Source organism: Giraffa tippelskirchi, chromosome 2, assembly GCF_054371585.1.
Source record: "Giraffa tippelskirchi isolate mGirTip1 chromosome 2, T2T-mGirTip1v1.2.pri, whole genome shotgun sequence".
In the NCBI taxonomy this organism is placed as follows: Eukaryota; Metazoa; Chordata; class Mammalia; order Artiodactyla; family Giraffidae; genus Giraffa; species Giraffa tippelskirchi.
In genome coordinates this window covers 88,069,102-88,087,424 of record NC_137276.1, presented here as the reverse complement: position 1 = coordinate 88,087,424, position 18,323 = coordinate 88,069,102, and the positions used below count along the sequence as shown (strand labels likewise).

General features: G+C 37.3%; 1 long non-coding RNA gene across 1 annotated transcript in view; it reads right to left on the bottom strand.

Moving 5' to 3' along the window:
* LOC145539799 (uncharacterized) overlaps positions 1–18,323 on the bottom strand; it is a 38,712-nt gene that overhangs the window by 12,018 nt on the left and 8,371 nt on the right. Inside the window, exons 3-4 of the long non-coding RNA XR_014077964.1 lie at positions 5,201–5,268; positions 1,884–2,053 (exon numbers count right to left, since the gene is read on the bottom strand). This is a non-coding gene — a long non-coding RNA (uncharacterized LOC145539799). The remainder of the gene's footprint in view (positions 1–1,883; positions 2,054–5,200; positions 5,269–18,323) is intronic.

The window sequence follows — 18,323 nt, the reverse complement described above, 5'->3', positions numbered from 1 at the left end:
CATATTAAAAAGCAAAGACATTACTTTGCCAACAAAGGTCCATCTAGTCAAGGCTATGGTTTTTCCAGTGGTCATGTATGGATGAAAGTGATGAAAGGTCATGTATGGTGAAAGTTGGACTATAAAGAAAGCTGAGTGCCAAAGAATTGATGCTTTTGAACTGTGGTGTTGGAGAAGACTCTTGAGATTCCCTTGGACTGCAAGGAGATCCAACCAGTCCATCCTAGAGGAGATCAGTCCTGGGTGTTCATTGGAAGGACTGATGTTGAAGCTGAAACTCCAATATTTTGGCCAACTGATTCGAAGAGCTGACTCATTGGAAAAGACCCTGATGCTGGAAAAGATTGAGGGCAGGAGGAGAAGGGAATGACAGAGGATGAGATGGCTGGATGGCATCACTGACTCGATGGACATGGATTTGGGAGGACTCAGGAAGTTGGTGATGGACAGGGAAGCCTGGAGTGCTGTGGTTCACGGGGTCACAAAGAGTCAGACTCAACTGAGCGACTGAACTGAACTGAACTGAGATTCACAGCAAAACTGAGCAGAGACTGAGCAGAAAAGAGAGTCTTTGTTTACATCCTGTCTCCACACACACATAGCCTCCTCCTCATCAATGTCACCCACTGGAGTGGTACACCTGTTATCACTGATAAACCTGCATTAACTCATCATTATTCCAGAGTTTACATTGAAGTTCACTCTTAATGTTGTACATTCTACGCGTTGGGACAGATGCTTACCATTGCACCATGTGCTTACCATTTTAAGCACACAGTCTCTTCTTTTCTTTTGACACAGAATATTTTCACTTTCCTAAAAGTCCTCTGTGCTTCACCTATTCAGCCATCTCTCCCTACAACCCCAGGCAACCATCAATATTTTTACTATCTCCATACATAGTTTTACTTTTCCAGAATGTAATATAGTTAGAAGCATATAGTACATAGCTTTTTCAGATCGACTTCTTTCACTAGTAATATGCATTTAAGTTTCCTTTGTGTCTTTTCATGGTTTGTCAGCTCATTTATTCTTTACCATTGAATAACATTCCTTTGTCTGGATGGATCACAGTTTATTTATCAATTCACCCACTAAAGGACATCTTGGTTGCTTCCAAGTTTTGACAATTATGAATAATGCTCCTATAAACATCTATGTGAAGGTTTTTGTGTAGCCATAAGCTTTCAACTCATTTGGGTAAGTATCAAAGAATATGATTGCTGGATTATATGGTAAGAGTGTGTTTAGTTTTGTAAGAACCACAAAACTGTTTCCAAAGTGGCTGTCCCATTTTGCATTCCCACCAGCAATGAATGAGTGTCCCTATTGTTCTGGCTCCTCGTGAGCATTTGGTGTTGTCAGTATTCCAGATTTTGGCCATTCTAGTAGCTGTGCAGAGGTATCTTGTTGTTATAAGGAGTTTTAAAATGTCCAAGGCTCTTTGGTTAAAAGATCAAAAATGATTATATTGCTTAAACCTCTGGAATAATTTAATGAAGACAAGAAGGGAAAAAAGAAAGAAAGGAGGGAAGGAAAGAAGGAAGGGAGGGAGAAAAGAAGGAGGGAAAGGAGGGAGGAGGGAAGGGAGGGAGGGAGGAGAGAAGGGAGGGAGGGAGGGAAGGAGGGAAGGAGGGATAGATGTAAGGATGGAGAGAAGATAGGAAGGAGAAAATAAAAAAGAAAGAAGGTGGGTGAGAGCTATGTGAATCAAATAAACCACATCTGTGGGCTACCAGAGTTCTGATTCTTCTTAACATGTCAGAGGTAAGGAGCTTGGCCAGGAAAAGGGAAGAACCTGGTGAAGATCATGTAGTTAAGTTATTGATAGAGCAGTGATCATGTTAGGATGCAGGCTTCCTTTTTCCCACCTCAGTGCTTGCCTGGCTTGTGCAGTCAGATATTTTCAGTAAATCACATTGAAATTCTTCCTTTGGCAGCACGCATGATTTTGTGCTTTGCTCTCCTTAGCAGCTTGGTTGAAAAGTCTCTAGATAAACTCCAGCTCCACAGCCAACATTGCTCTGGTCCATCAAGTAAATCTTCTCTCAATCTGAGAGGCAAGTTGGAAAAGAAGGTTAAACACTGATGCTTTATGGAGGTTCCAAGAGTTGGAATCAATGCAACCAAAATCTTCACTTCGTGCGGGGTCTAATGTTTTAGAATCTGTGTCTTTTCTGTTAAATATTTCCAAAGTGTTGGTACTGAGCTGACTATAAAAGCTGCTCCAGGAATAAGATTTTACAAAGATCTTAGGTTTTTCAAAGTACTCTGACAAGTACAGGAAACTTAGAGTCAAAGATTCTCTGAAAGAAGCAAAATTCTAAGGAATCAGAGGCACAAAGATGCTGCATCAAATTAAAATTATAAAAGTTCAAAGGGGCAGAAGGATGTAAAATAAATGAGAGGGGAAAAAAGTAATATACCTTGTATAAATAAGAATTTAACACTATTAAAGAGAGATACTGTTGTGTTAAATTATAAACAGTTCAAAAGGTTGTTTTTATTTTTAAGGAAAGATCCCTCAATAAAACTTCAATCATACACAGAAAAAATAAGTTTTAAGGCAGTATTTGAAAAGTAATTACACAAAAATAAGTGGGGAAAAATGTCTACACTTTGTGGTCTCTTCAGTGCCATAATCACCCAGTGCCACATGTCTAATTTTTACTCTAAAATTGGCTCCTACTTGGCTCAGCGGATTTCTAAAGATTTTCAAACAATCATGATTATTTTTAAAAATCATGAGTACCGTGAATTATAAATACTTAAATTATGTCTGTTTTTATTTTATAAAGCTGTTAACTATTTTAATACATGAGAGAGTTGGGGAGGGCTCTGTTTTATAATACTGGAAGAGACTTGGTGACCCCTGGAAGCCCCAAGCACTATTTTCTACTTGGGAGCTGATGTGGTTTTTGTCATCAGCCGTCTTCTTCAAAAACTGGAGATTCTGATAAAGGCAAATTCAGAGCTATGCATAAATGAAAAATTCTTTCATGTGCTTTCAACCAACAGAATTTAATTAAACATGGTTCATATGCTTTGTATTTTTTTAAACCAAATCTTCAGCATTGTCTGTTGTAATTGACAGCTTTAGTCAATAAGAGCAATGTTTTGGGTTGGGGAAGACATATGTGTGGCATTTACTATCAAAATTGAGGAAGAGGAAAAGATAAAGGTCAAAGTAATTTGAGTTTGAATTATTTTTCAATTAAGTCTGTAATTATAAAAAAAAATAAGTGTGCTTATATGTTTCAGTGTAAGTACAGACACAAGCTTTCAATAATCAAATTCATTTTTGAAATGTCATTACTACAGAAGAGAAAATAAATGAATTTATTTCAGATTTCAGGATACTTTCATCACATTTCTCTAGCAAATTCTTTTTATTTTCTCTTTCCTATCGAGGTGGCCCAAGGTCAACCTGTGTGGAAAGGATGGAACTTCCTAAGATAATTTCCAATGATGAAACTTCAATGGTCCAGCATTGAAAAATTTGCCTCCCAACCATCCCATGATTTCTTAGCTTCTGTCATTAGCTCTGAACCCATGGAGACTGCTTTATTGTATGTTCTAATAATCTTCCTTGGTGGTTGGGTGGTGGTGAGGCATGTCTCATCTAACCCCCCGGGTGGTGGTTGTTGTTTAGTTGCTCAGTCATGTCCGACTCTTTGTGACCTCGTGGACTGCAGCACACCAGGATTCCCTGTTCTTTAGCATTTACCAGGGTGGTAATCCTCACCTTTATACTGAAGATTCCCACATTCACCTTTTTTTAGGGAAAGCCCTTATCCCCAAAACTTAGGCTTATACATCTAACTGCTTTAAAGGCACCTCAAATTAAATACATCCAAATGAGCTCATTACCTCCCCCTGAATACAAACATGCTTTTGTTTTTTGATACTACTACTGAGAACAACTATCCACTGAATTGCTCAAGACATAAATTTGGTTGTGAGGATTGGCTCTAATCTCCCTTCTTCTCCTTCTATCCAATCAATTATGCATTTATGTTTTATTCAGCATCCATAGGTGATATAATTTCTCAAATTTTCTCCATTCTCACATTGAAAGACACCATGGTATGTTTCTAGGATCACTGCCATATCCTCTTATTTGGATCTGCTATTCCTTTTTTTTAACCCCCCCTACAAATAATTCAGGATGAGATGGTTGGATGGCATCACTGACTTGATGGACATGGGTTTGGGTAGACTCCGGGAGTTGGTGATGGACAGGGAGGCCTGGCATGCTGCAGTTCATGGGGTCTCAAAGAGTCGGACACGACTGAGTGACTGAACTGAACTGAACAAATAATTCATTTCTGTAAGCAGATTGACCTTTAAATCATGTAATACTGACCATGCTCATTTGCTAAAACATGTCAGGAGTTCCCCATATTATTAAGTAAACTCTAAAACCTACATGGCTTACATGGCCAATGTGACTTCCCCTACCATCTATCTCAAGGATACAAGGCCATGGACAAATGTATAAAGAAAACAATGCAGTAGTTTTTCACTTATAATCACTGCCTCAATTACAAATTTATTTCAACTAATAAACCTTGGTGAATTTTGATTAAACTACTATATTGTTTTAATGAGTTTTTACTGTGTACATCTTAGCTATACTCTGACAGGTCCAGGGATTACTGCAACTGTACATGGCTTCACAAAGACCATGGCACAATTCCTCTTTCAGTAACAGAGGTCCCCAAAGGAGAAAGTGATAGCACATGCTATTACTAAACATGAGAATTTAGTACTAAAGTATACTTTAATATACTGTTTCCATTAGTATGCTGCTTCCATTAGTATTTTTCCATTAGATACTTCCATTAGTATCTTTTTTAATTTATTTATTTATGGCTGTGCTGGGTCTTTGCTGCTGCACAGGCTTTTCTCTAGTTGTGGAGAGCAGGGGCTACTCTGTAGATGCAGTGCGCAGGCTTCTTTCTCATTGTGGTGGTTTCTCTTGTTACAGAGCACAGGTTCTAGGGTGCACAGACTTCAGTAGTTTCGGCTCCCAGGCTCTAGAGCACAGGCTCAATAGTTGTGGTGCACGGACTTAGCTGCACCCTGGCATAGGGGATCTTCCCGGATTAGGGATCAAATCCACGTCTCCTGCATTGGCAGGCAGACTCTTATCCACTGAGCCACTAAGGAAGCCCCCATTAGTATTTCTAATCTTTACCTTATCTCACGCTCCTCTTCCTTTCTTCAGAAGTTGACAGAAGATAATTAGGACCACTCAGCTGCCTTCTATGTAAAAAAAAAACAAAAACAAAACCTCATACACACACACACAAAGTAACCTCCCCCTATGTCTTAGTCCATTTGGCTGCTGTAACAAAACACTATTGACTGAGTGGCTTGTAAACAAGAAAAAAATTATTTCTCACAGTTCTGGAGGCTGGAAAGTCCAAGATTGGAGTACCAACAGATTTGGCTTGCTTTCTGATGCAAGCACTTTCTAAAGCAGCTTGTGTCTCTGATCACAGATGATTAGCTTCTGAAAAATAGTTCCAAATTAAAACTGAGATTTGTTAAAATAGACATAAAGAGGTTTTGTAGGAAAAGATGCCATATTGACTATCCAAAGAAAATACTACCTTTTCTTGTGTACTTTAATCCTGAGAGTCTAAAACCCAATGTATTTTGTCCCATAATGCATGGAGACAAAACTTTATTGGAATCCAAGACATATCCATAATCTTTAAAAATTCCTTTTTATTTTTTAACAAAACAAAGATTATTTTTATCCAGGGACCAGTAGTCTAGGGGTGATGTGTGACCCACCCAGGGAAGTTTGAGAAACTGAATATTTCCATTCTCTAGCCTTGATAGTGGATGGAGATGAGAAATTTTCATGGCTTTTGGGCAGCCAAAGTTCACTTCTGCCCATAAATTGACATTCTAAATGACTTGATGATGAAACAAATAAGGCACCCAGACTTAATATCTAAAAATGAAATTCTTCTGCACAGATATGGAGTGTGTTAGCCTTTTGTACTGCAGCTTTTCACGAGTTTTAACCCCTGCTTAAAAAAAAAAAAAGATGAGCTATGTAAATTGCTTAAATAAAAATAAACCAGTGTTTACAGAGTGCTTTTAGTTAGTGTCCATAAAATGTTTTTCTTTAGAGAGTACAGTTGATCTCTCAACAACACAAGCCAGATGGTGGTCAGATGCCAGATATATCCAGACTTGACTCCAAATGTAACTTTGCTGTTTCTGTGGCTAAACTCGAATTACTGCTTTCTATGCTTTTTTTAACCTAGGCTTTAAGCTTGCAAGTAATGGTAATCTGCGCTCTCAAACTGCATGAATGGGAGTCCCCAGGACTGTCTGCGTGGCACAGACTATAGGCACATGGGGCTGATAAGTTCCCAGTGGAGAAACAGTGGTGAACTAGGGCCTTAATTGGAATTGTATTATAATGTGATAAAACGTGATGATTTATTTCAAAAAATTGATTCTTGATCAAAGTTCAGGATATCTGTGAATGTAAATCCCTCTACTTAAGATCTTTTAGGAAATGGCAACCCACTTCAGTATTCTTGTCTGGGGAATTCCATGGACAGAGGATCCTGGCGGGCTACAGCCCATGGGGTCGAAAAGAGCTGGACACAACTGAGCTACTAACACTTTCACTTTCAAAGTCCATATGCAGGTAGATTGACAATTCAATGACCCACTCTAGAATTATTTTTCTTAGTAGTGAATTTGAGATCCTAAACTGATTTATAAATCAACATCCAAAAAAAAGGAAAGCTAACATCCATATGTTACCTTCAAGATGTCAAATACCTCATTGTCGAAAGTTATAGTGTCTTCCTTTTCTCTTTTAATGAATATAGCTTCTCCTTGAGCTTTTTTATATAAACTTATTTACAGAAAAATGTAAAATAGAAAAATGTAAAATTTTGAATTATGTCCATTTTGACAATTACAGATAGGAAACAATTAGTAGTTGTCCAACAAAGACAATGAGGTTACATACATAGAGCTTGTTATTTTGTTATATTCCTAAATTCTAAAAATTATTGTTAACTGAGAGGCAGATGTAAAAACATCAGTATAATTCAGTAACACTCTTCTAAAGAACTGGGTTTTATCTCAGTACAAATACACAAATACACAATTGTAAGAAATAGTACAAGTACACAGCCTGAATTTTCATCCTAATACCAGATTCTAAGAGTATCTTCCAACTACTCTCACACTAATAGGCTACGGTTTGAAAAATGAAGCCATAGAACACGATTATTTGAATGAAATTTCAGAAAAATATCCAAATATACAATATTTTGTTTTACATCTGTGTGTTTCTTTAAGGGTTCATATTTTCCCCTCAAAATCTTTCTCAACCAGATGTCTATCTGTGAGCAAGTCTCTGAGCTTAACAGGTGATTTATTGTTGTTCAGTTGCTAAGTCATATCGGACTTTTTGTGACCCCATGGATTGCAGAATGCCAGGCTGCCCTGTTCCTCACTCTCTCCCAGAGTATGCTCAAACTCATGTCCATTGAGTTAGTGATACCATCAAACTGTCTCATCCTCTTTTGCCCCCTTCTCCTGACACACTCAATCTTTCCCAACATCAGAGTCTTTTCCAATAGGTTGGCTCTTCACATCAGGTGGCCAAAGTATTGGAGCTTCAGTTTCAGCATCAGTCCTTCCAATGAATATTCAGAGTTCATTTCCTTTATAATTGACTGGTTTGATCTCCTTGCTGTTCAATGGACTCTCAAGAGTCTCCTCTAGCACCACCATTCAAAAGCTTCTCAGCCTTCTTTGTGATCCAACTCTCACATCAGTACATGACTACCAGAAAAACCATAGCTTTGACTAGACAGACCTTTTTCCATAGAGTGATATCTCTGCTTTTTAACATGCTGTCGAGTTTTCTCACAGCTTTTCTTCCAAGGTGCAAGCATCTTTTAATTTCATGGCTGCAGTCCCCATCTGCAGTGATTTTGAAGCCAAAGAAAAAAAACTCTGTCACTGCTTCTACTTTTCCCCCATCTATTTGCCATGAAGTGATGGGACCAGATGCCATGATCTTAGTTTTTTGAATGTTGGGTCTTAAGCCAGCTTTTTCACTCTCCTCTTTCACTCTCATCAAGAGGTTCTTTAGTTCCTCCTAGCTTTCTGCCATTAGAGTGGTATCATCTGCATAGCTGAGGTTGCTGATATTTCTCCGAGTAATCTCGATTCCAGCTTGTGAATCATCTAGCCTGGCATTTCACGTGATGTACTCTGCATATAAGTTAAACAAGCAGGGTGACAATATACAGTCTTGACGTATTCCTTTCCCAATTTGGAATCAGTCTGTTGTTCCATGTCCAGTTCTTACTGTTGCTTCTTGACCTGCATACAGGTTTCTTGGGAGGCAGGTAAGGTGGTCTGGTATTCTCATCTCTTAAAGAATTTTCCACAGCTTGTTGTGATCTACACAGTCAAAGGCTTTCATGTAGTCAATGAAGCAGAAGTTTTTCTCAAATTCCCTTGCTTTCTTGATGAGCCAACAGATGTTCACAATATGATCTCTGGTTCCTGTTTTTTGTAAATCTAGCTTGTACATTTGGAAGTTCTCACTTCACATACTGTTGCATACTAGCTTGAAGGATTTGAGCATTACCTTGCTAGCATGTGAAATGAATGCAATTATATAGTAGTTTGAATATTCTTTGCCTTGCCCTTCTTTGGGACTGAAATGAAAAGTGACCTTTTCCAATCCTGTGGCCACTGCTGAGTTTTTCAAATTTGCTGACATAGTGAGTGCAGCACTTCAACAGCATCATATTTTAGGATTTTAGATAGTCAGCTGGAGTTTCATCACCTCCACTAGCTTTGTTCGCAGTAATACTTCGTTAAGGCCCACGTGACTTCACACTCCAGAATCTCTAGCTCTAGGTGAGTGATCACACCATCATGGTTATCCAGGTCATTAAGACCTTTTTTGTAGAGTTCTTCTGTGTAATCTTGTCACCTCTTCTTATTCTCCAGGCAAGAACTCTCCAGGCAAGAATACTGGAGTGGGTTGCCATTCCCTTCTTCAAGGTATCTTCCTGACTCAGGATCAAACCTGGGTCTCCCTCATTGCAGGAAAATTCTTTACAGTATGAACCACCAGGGAAGCCCATAACAGGTAATTAAAAGAGGGAATAAAGGCTTTGCTAAAGTTTAAAACACTCTTATTCATTTTAAAGATGCCAGAGAAGAGTTTTCTAGAATGTGCTTACAATATATAGTTCTGCAATCATTTATATTTAAGAGACCTTTAGCAAAGAAAGGGCTTCCCTGGTGGCTCAGCTGGTAAAAAATCCACCTGCAATGTGGGAGACCTGGGTTTGATGCCTGGGTATTCTGTAATCTGGCCTAGAGAATTCCATTGACTGTATAGTCCATGGAGTCACAAAGAGTCAGACATGACTGAATGACTTTCACTTCACTTCACTTCACTTAGCAAAGAAAACAGCTCACAAAGGAGTATCTAAATCTATTCCTTTATCTCTTGAGAGTTCAAAATGTACATTAACCTCTCAGAGGCTTCAAGAAGTCCTGCCATGGGGAAGCTGGTTTGGCTTTAAAATGGGAGTCTCATATTTTCAAACACCAATACTTATTAATGTGGCACTGTATATTGGGGGAATTCCCAAGAACAATAAAGTTGAAGTGGGAAAAATTGTTTTCAAACTATGTAGAAGTATTCAAAGCTCAATATATCACCATGATCACAATCATAAGGTACTTTCCAGTTAACAAAGCACTTTCATATGCACCATCTCATTTTATTCCTATAAATATCTCAGGAACTAGAAAAGGCAATTATTAATAACACTCACTTTGAAGATGAAGTAACTAAAGTTTACAAAACTTAAGTAGGGTTCAAGTTCCTGTGAAGATGAATAAGCAGTTCCACTCTGCTCTCCAACTGAACGTTACCAAAAGCCCTCGGCAGTGTGCATGGAGTGACCACACAAGAACTCTAAGTAAATGGTAGCAGGTGGCTTGGGAAGAAAAGCAGAACACAATGTACAAGCCATCAGTGGGAAGTTTCCTTGTTCTATTCTTTTTTCATGCATATTTCCTTGTATTTGAGTCAGTAGGAGTCCCAGAATAGTGTACCAGGCATGCAGAAAAAGCATTTCAAGAGAAATTCATCTTCTTTTGTTCTTAGGATTGGGAAGTGTAGCCTCTAGAAGACAGAGAAAGTGGGGGAAATTCCCTAAAGTTTTCCTCTTTCTCTCTCAGCTTTGCTTCCAGCAAGCCCCAATCCTGAAGCTTCAACCCTGTGGTAGAGGTGGCAGCAGCAGCTAGGTGGGTACCTGAAGGGAGGAGAATCCTGCTCTCCAACCAGAGAAACCATGTAGTCCAAAGATCAAGAAGGAAAATCTCCATTTATTGTTTCTGTCCTCCCACCACTTGCATCTAGAAGCAGAAGCAAGCTCAGGATGCACATGCAGGTCAAAAAGACCAATAGAGGTTCAAGAAGGAGGGATTTTGGGAAGGAGACTGTCTGGGGAATCACTATAGAGAAGATGGAGCTCAAGAAAAGGACCTCAAAACATTTTATTTGAATCCTTTGACTTATCCCTGAGCTGAGCAGTATATATAACCCTAAAGAGTAAACCAGTAGTTTTGAGAATGGAAATATGAGGTAGACTACACTCAGACTGCAGACTGGCCCCCAGGAGGCACACATGCAGTAGAGAACTGAATAACATTGCAAAGATTTTGAGAAGTATACTGACATTTGAACCACAGTCCACATAAGGCATATTAGAAATTGCAGCCAGCCCCTAACTAAGCTAATTGCTTGCTACAACAAAACAGTGACAACAACAAAAAACCATTCTCCATAGGATCTAATCAAGACCCAGATCCTCATAGCCTAATATCAAAATATCCAGCATTCAGTCTCAAATTTTTCAATACATAAAAAAATCAGAAATGTCTGACAAATTACCAAGGGAAAGGAAATCAACAGACATTAACCTAATATGAATAAGATGTTGAATTAGCTGACAAAGACTTTCGAGAAGCTATTATGAAATGTTCAAAGAAGTAACAATAAACATTCTTAAAACAAATGCAAAGATAAATTTCATCAGAGAAATAGAAGCTATAAAAAAAGAGCCAAATGGAAATTTTCAAACTGAAAAATACAATCACAAAATAAAAGAAAATTTACTAGATGAGCTCAATAGTAGAATGAAGACAAGAGAAGGAGTTAATGAACTTAGATGTAGATCAGTAAAGATTATTCAATTTGATAGTTGGAAAATTGAAAGGAATTGAAAGAAAAAATGAACAGAGTATGAAGAACCTGAAGAAAATGTCAGAAAGTCTAACATTTGTTTTTGGGGGGTTTCAGGAAGAAAAGGGAAAGATTATTGCACAGAAAACATACATATTTCAAGAAATAATGCCTAAAAACTTTTCAGCTTTGCTAAAGACATAAACTTGCAGATTCAAGAAGTTCAGCAAACCCCTAACAGGGTAAACTCAAAGAATTCTATGCTGATACATATCATGATCAAACTGGTGAAAATCAGCGGTAAAAATCTTGAAAGTATTTACAGGAAAATAAACCTTCACATATAGGAGAATAACTATTCAAATGATTGTAGATTTATCATCAAAAAAGAAGGCAGGGAAACAAAAATTATAGTGCTTATAGTGCTATTGCACTATAAGAAAAGAACTTTCAACCTATAATTCTCTCCGTAAAAATAACTTAAATTCACAATTTAAAAGGAAATAAAGATATTCTCAAATGGATAAAAACTAAGAGAATTTATCACCAGAAAACCTGCTATACAAGTATTGCAAAAGAGTATTACAAGTATTGCAAACTTTTCAGGTGAAAGGCAAAAGATATTAGAGAGAAATATGGACTTTTGGGAATAAAAGAAGAGCAACACAAATTGTAAACATTGAATAAATAAACAGAGTATTTTTCCTTGAAGTTATTTAAAATGGTTCTTTAAGTTTTTAAATGATTGAAAGTAAAAATTATAACGTTGTCTGTTGGATTATTCAGTGAACACAGACTTAATAAAGATCACAACTAAATTACAAAGGAAGATACGGTGGTAAGGTTTCTACAGTTGACTAAAAATGGTAAAATATTCATTCTAAGTAGACTGTGAAAACTTAAGTATGCATATTTACTACTTAGAGTAGCCATTAGAAAAATATATAAAAAGACATATTATAATCAATTTATAAAATTAAAGGTAATACTTACAATATTTAAATAAACCCAAAGAAGGCACAGGCAGTGGATGAAAAATAGAGGGGACAAAAGAAAACAAAAAATAAAATGGTAGACCTCTCCAACATATCACTATTTAATTTAAAGACAAATGATTTACACAGTCTAGTTAAAAGATATATCTATCAGATTGGGAAGAGGGTAACAAATATATACGGTCTATAAGAATTCCACTTTAAATATAATGATATTGGTAGATTAAAAAGGAAAAGGATGGTAGTATATAATCACTAGTCAGAGGAAAACTAGAATATATTATTATCAGACAAAATAAACCTTAGAGCCAAGAAACTTACCAGAAATATAGAAGGATATTGCTAATGATAAAAGAGTCAATATGTTAATAAGATATAACAATGCTAAATATATAACTAACAACCGAGTTTCAAAATACTTAAAGCAAAAATGGATAGACATGACAAGAAAAACATACCAATCCTTACTGGATTTCAGCACTCCTTTCTCAGGAATCCTAAGGATACAGAAGAACTGAACAACCAATCAAACAAATGGACAAACTGACATTTATGGAACAGGTCACTCAACAACAGCAGAATACTCATTCTTTTCATGTGCACATAGAACGTTTACCTTGATAGACTACATCATAAGTCATAGGATAAACATTAACAAATTTAAAAGAATGGTAATTATACAATCATGTTCTCTGATCATAAATTTATCATATATTTATCATATGATTCAGCAATCCCACTCAACTATTTATTCTAAAGAGATATAAATTTATGGTTATACAAAAATGTACATGAATGCTTACAGACATTTTATTCATAGTCACCTAACACTAAAAATAACTTAAATGCCCTTCAATAAGTCAATGGATTTAAAAGTAATCATTCTTCTATTGATGGGTTACTATTGCAAATACTACTAATTACTATCGTATACTACTGTATACAATAAAAAGGAACACGCAACACTATTGATGAATCCCAGAGACATTATGCTGAGTGAAAGAAGTCAATGGCCAAAGGTTACATGCTGTATGAGTCCAGAAATAAGAGAACCTAAAAAAAAGCAAAGGTATTTGGAAGAAGAACAGATTAGCTGATACCAGCAATCTGGAATAGGGGAAGGTTTTAACTATTACATACTGAAAATCAAGATCAAGTGAGCTTTTGTCCTTCTGCTCCATGGGAGGTTTCTGTCCTCCCTGAGCTCGCCTTAGGACACCTGCGTTGCCTTTGACAGGTGTACCACCCCAGTCAAACTCCCCACCTGGCACTGTCCCCACAATGGGTTGCTCCAGAAGCAAGAGACCCTCAGGGCTCACCCCCTGCCTCACAGGGTCAGTGAAAAAATGATCTTAGAGAGATGGAAATACCAGACCAACTTACCTGCCTCCTGAGAAAACTGTATGCAGGTCAAGAAGCAACAGTTAAAACTGGACATGAAACAATGGGCTGGTTCCAAACTGGGAAAGGTGTACGTCAAAGCTGTATATTGTCACCCTGCTTATTTAGCTTATATGCATGAGAAATGCCATACTGGGTGAAGCACAAACTGGAATCAAGATTGCCGGGAGAGATATCAATAACCTCAGAGATGCAGATGACACCACCCTTATGGCAGAAAGTGAAGAGAAACTAAAGCACCTCTTGATGAAAGTGAAACAGGAGAATGAAAAAGCTGGCTTAAAACTCAACATTCAAAAAACTAAGATCATGGCATCCGGTCCCATCACTTCATGGCAAATAGATGGGGAAACAATGGAAACAGTGACAGACTTTATTTTCTTGGGCTCCTAAATCACTGCAGATGGTGACTACAGCCATGAAATTAAATAAAAGATGCTTGCTCCTTTGAAGAAAAGCTATGACCAACTTAGACAGCATATTAAAAAGAAGAGACATTACTTTCCAGACAAAGCTCTGTCTAGTCAAAGCTATGATTTTTCTAGTAGTCATGTATGGATATGAGAGTTGGGCCATAAAGAAAGCTGAGAGTCAAAGAACTGATGCTTTTGAACTGTGGTGTTGGAGAAGACTCTTGAGAGGCCCTTGGACTGTAAGGAGATCCAACCAGTCAATCCTACAGGAAATCAGCCCTAAATATTCATTGGAAGGACTGATGCTGAAGCTGAAGCTCCAAAACTTTGGCCACCTGATGTGAAGAGCGGACTCACTGGAAAAGACACTGATGCTGGGAAAGATTGAAGTCAGGAGGAGTAGGGGATGAAGAGGATGAGCTGGTTGGATGGCATCACTAACTCAATGGACATGAGTTTGAGCAAGCTCCGGAAGTTGGTGATGGACAGGGAAGCCTGGCATTCTGCAGTTCGTGGGATTACAGAGTCGGACATGACTGAGTGACTGAACTGATCTGAAATGAACAATTACAAAGGCTTTACCTATTACAAAAGAGTTTAACTAATACAAAGGAGTAAAAGAAAAACATTGTTTGATGTGATGCTCTATTCCATATCCTGATTATGGTGATTGTTACAAGAATTTATACCGATGTTAAACTTTACAGAACTGTACATCAAGAAAAAGGAAAGTTTAAAAATCAGCTTAAGTGACTTGCTGGAGATTATGAGGCAATTATGTGACGAATCAGAAGAAAAGGCAGATTAGATACTCTTGCCCTGTGCCTTCAAATATTTATTGAAAGAAATGAATTGATAAATGAAACAGCAACTACTTGCATAGGTCACAATAATTATTTGGTAATACAGTTGACCATTGAACAACACTCATTCATGGATATTTTTTCAATAGGTACTAGAGTAGAACTCAATCTGTGGTTGGTTGAGTCCGTGGATGTAGAATGGATGATAAATAGCGAGGCCTAGTAGTCTCACCCCAGCATGCTTCCCCAGTGGCAAAGATGGAAGGGCAAATGGAAACATAAAAGGACTCTTGGAACTGGCACATCACCACTTCCATATTATTCTTTTGCTTAAGAAATCATATTGCTTTACCTAAACTGAAGGATAAAGAAATATACTTGGAACCTTTAGGAAGAGAAATATGGCAGAGAGTGTGGAAGCAGGAAGGATAGTTGAAAGGAATGAAGTGTTATTTAAAACACTAAAAATTATCATCACAATTAAAAAAATTAATATATAGTTGACACCTTGAACAAAGCAGGAATTAGGGGCACCAACCTCATGAGGTTGAAAATCCCAGTAAGACTTTATAGCCAGCCAACCTGAATCCTAACCTGCATGCCAGGCAGGAGAGGAAGATTTGATCCCTAGGTTGGGAAGATCCCCTTGAGAAGGAAATGTCAACCCATTCCAGGATTCTTGCCTGGGAAAATCCCATGGACAGAAGAGCCTGGAGGGTTATAGTCCATGGGGTCACAAAGAATCAGACATGACTGAAGAGAAGGCAAGGCATGGAAAGCAAACCCATGGCTGATTCATTTCAATGTATGGCAAAAACCACCACAATATTATAAAGTAATTAGCCTCCAATTATAATAAATAAATTAATTAAAAGTAAAAGACTGAATCTCTAGGTGAAGATCTAATACATACAGAAATAGAAAAGCATTTAAGCAGCTGGGAAGTGAAAAATGCCTTTGTAGCAATATAAACAGAACTTTGTAACAATAACCTATTCTTTCTTCTTTTGTCTTGGCTACAAAAACTGCATAGTAAGTTTTATGAGCAATTGCAATAAACTTCTCAGCACTTCCTCTAAATGTTTCCTCACTTCTTGTACCTTCATTTTATTGGTATTAACATTATTCCTCTGTACTATCCCCAATTCATTTTAAGTGGGTGTGAAAGAGATTATGAACATTAGCGCATGATACCTTAGCTTAAGAACTAATGTCTTCAAAACTGTACATCATGATTACTATCAACAATATACTCAATATTCCAAGAATAATGGGGGTTTCTCCTGACCGTTTAAATAAAGGGCCAATAACATGGATTTTACAAAACTGTAATTCACTACACTGCAATACTCGGGTAATTTAACAACTTTGATTAAAAAATATATTTGCCAAATGACCCAGAGATACAAATTTAAATAACCGCAATTGTTCCTCTTAACTCTTACTCAACACTGATTAATTTCAGATGTGTCAGACTCCAAGGCTTCTGCTGCCAAACTTTCTAAATGTTCCTTTTAACAGCTGAAAGATATCAAAAGTTAAAGGAATAAAAAGTAGTTTAATTTGGACATGCCTTAAAACCGAGCTAACTAGCATAGGATTAATGCTTGTTTTATTTGGAAGGATCTTAAATTTGGAAAAACATTCTTGTATCCTTTGATTACTGGCCTATGTCATTTGCCAAGAATGATCATACAAGTTTATTCATATATGGTGGTAGGATGCTTCTACATACCGTAATTGTACAGCACCTTATGCATGAAGTATGACTTTATAAAGTATGCATGTATGACTTTATGCATAAACCCAATAATATAAGAAATATTAAACTGAAATTAATATTTATAATTTTTAAAATTTCTTTTTAAACTTTTCTAAACATTTTATGAACAGTTTAGTAATTTTAATGTTCTAGCTTTGTGGAAGATTGTTGAAGACTGACCTCACAAAATTGCACTTGGAAATTCTAGGACTCTTATTATTAAAGATGATTAGACTGATACAGAGCAAAAGTTTTGCATTCAAATAAAAAACTGCATTTACATACAGGTTGAGAGAATCTTCATTTAAGATCAAAACTCATTAGTATACATTCAAAATCACTGAAGCACTTAAAAAAAAATACCTCTACTTGGACCTTACCCCTAGAGATTCTAGTTTCTTTGGTCTGAGTTAAGATATTAGTATCAGCATTTTTTAGATGCTGCCCCAGGTAATTTTAATGTGCAGCCTAAGTTGAAAAACACTAATTTGGTGTTTTCCTTTAAATCATTGTGGTATGACCCTCATCAAAGATGATAAAATCTTAGGCTTTCTATCTAGAAATACAGGGACCAGACCAAAGGGGCAATCAAAATCAGGTTTCCACTGACATACTGTCAAGTGTAATGTTGGCAAAGGAGAGAGAAGAAGGGAGTCACAGATGACAGATGCTGAGATGATTGAGAAAAATCTGAAATGCTTATCTCGGAAAGCATTTAGGAAAACTACAATCCATTTGCATTGCCAACACATAGAAAGAGCATTCAACTTAGTCTGTGTTCCTTTAGCAAACAGAACAAGAGCAAATAGGAAGAAGTTATGAGGACAGTTGACGCGACAATAGGAGGAAAAGCATTTGCCAACAAGATGTTTAGGCTTCCCAGATGACTCAGTGGTAAAGAATCCGCCTGCCAATGCAGGAGATGCAGCTTCTATCCCTCAGTTGGGAAGATCCCCTGGAGGAGGAAATAGCCACCCACTCCAGTATTCCCACCTGGGAAATCCCACGGACAGAGGGGCCTGGCAGGGTAGAGTCCATGGGGTCTTAAAGAGTCGGACACGACTTAGCGACTAAACAACAAGATCTTTTCAACCACAGATGAGCAATCTGCAAACCCTCAAGCAGAGGTCTAGTGATCTATCCTGAACATGGGAAGGAGGCTAGACTATGTGACCTTTTACTTCCCATTTTACAAATAACTTGAAATAACATCTTGAAGCTTCTTGAAATTTCTCAAACTGAGACTATGCTTTTGGAAGCGAAGAAACAAAAGACTGAGGGAACTCAGACTGCTGTCTGGAACCAAAGCTGTCTATATTCGTGAGATGTCTCTTCTTTAAGTGGTTGCAGCAAATCTAACTTGACCATCTTAGCATTGGTTGACTCTCTGAACCTAGTATGCCCTCAGGAGAAACTGGTTATTTTTGTCTTCCAATACAAAGGATTAGGTAAAACTGCAACATGTTAAGTGTGGAAAAGATAAAAGGGGGTGGAAAGGTAAGAGAAAACAGTTGTGATTACTGCTATTAAATATTTGAAAGAGAAGCCCATATTAAAAGGCATTCATTTTTTTTCCACATCATTTTCAAATGTACAAATATACACTTTAAGAAGAAGTTACAAGAGACAGTTCAGCACCATTAAGAAAATGCTTTGTTGTGTCTGTGTCAAGATTCA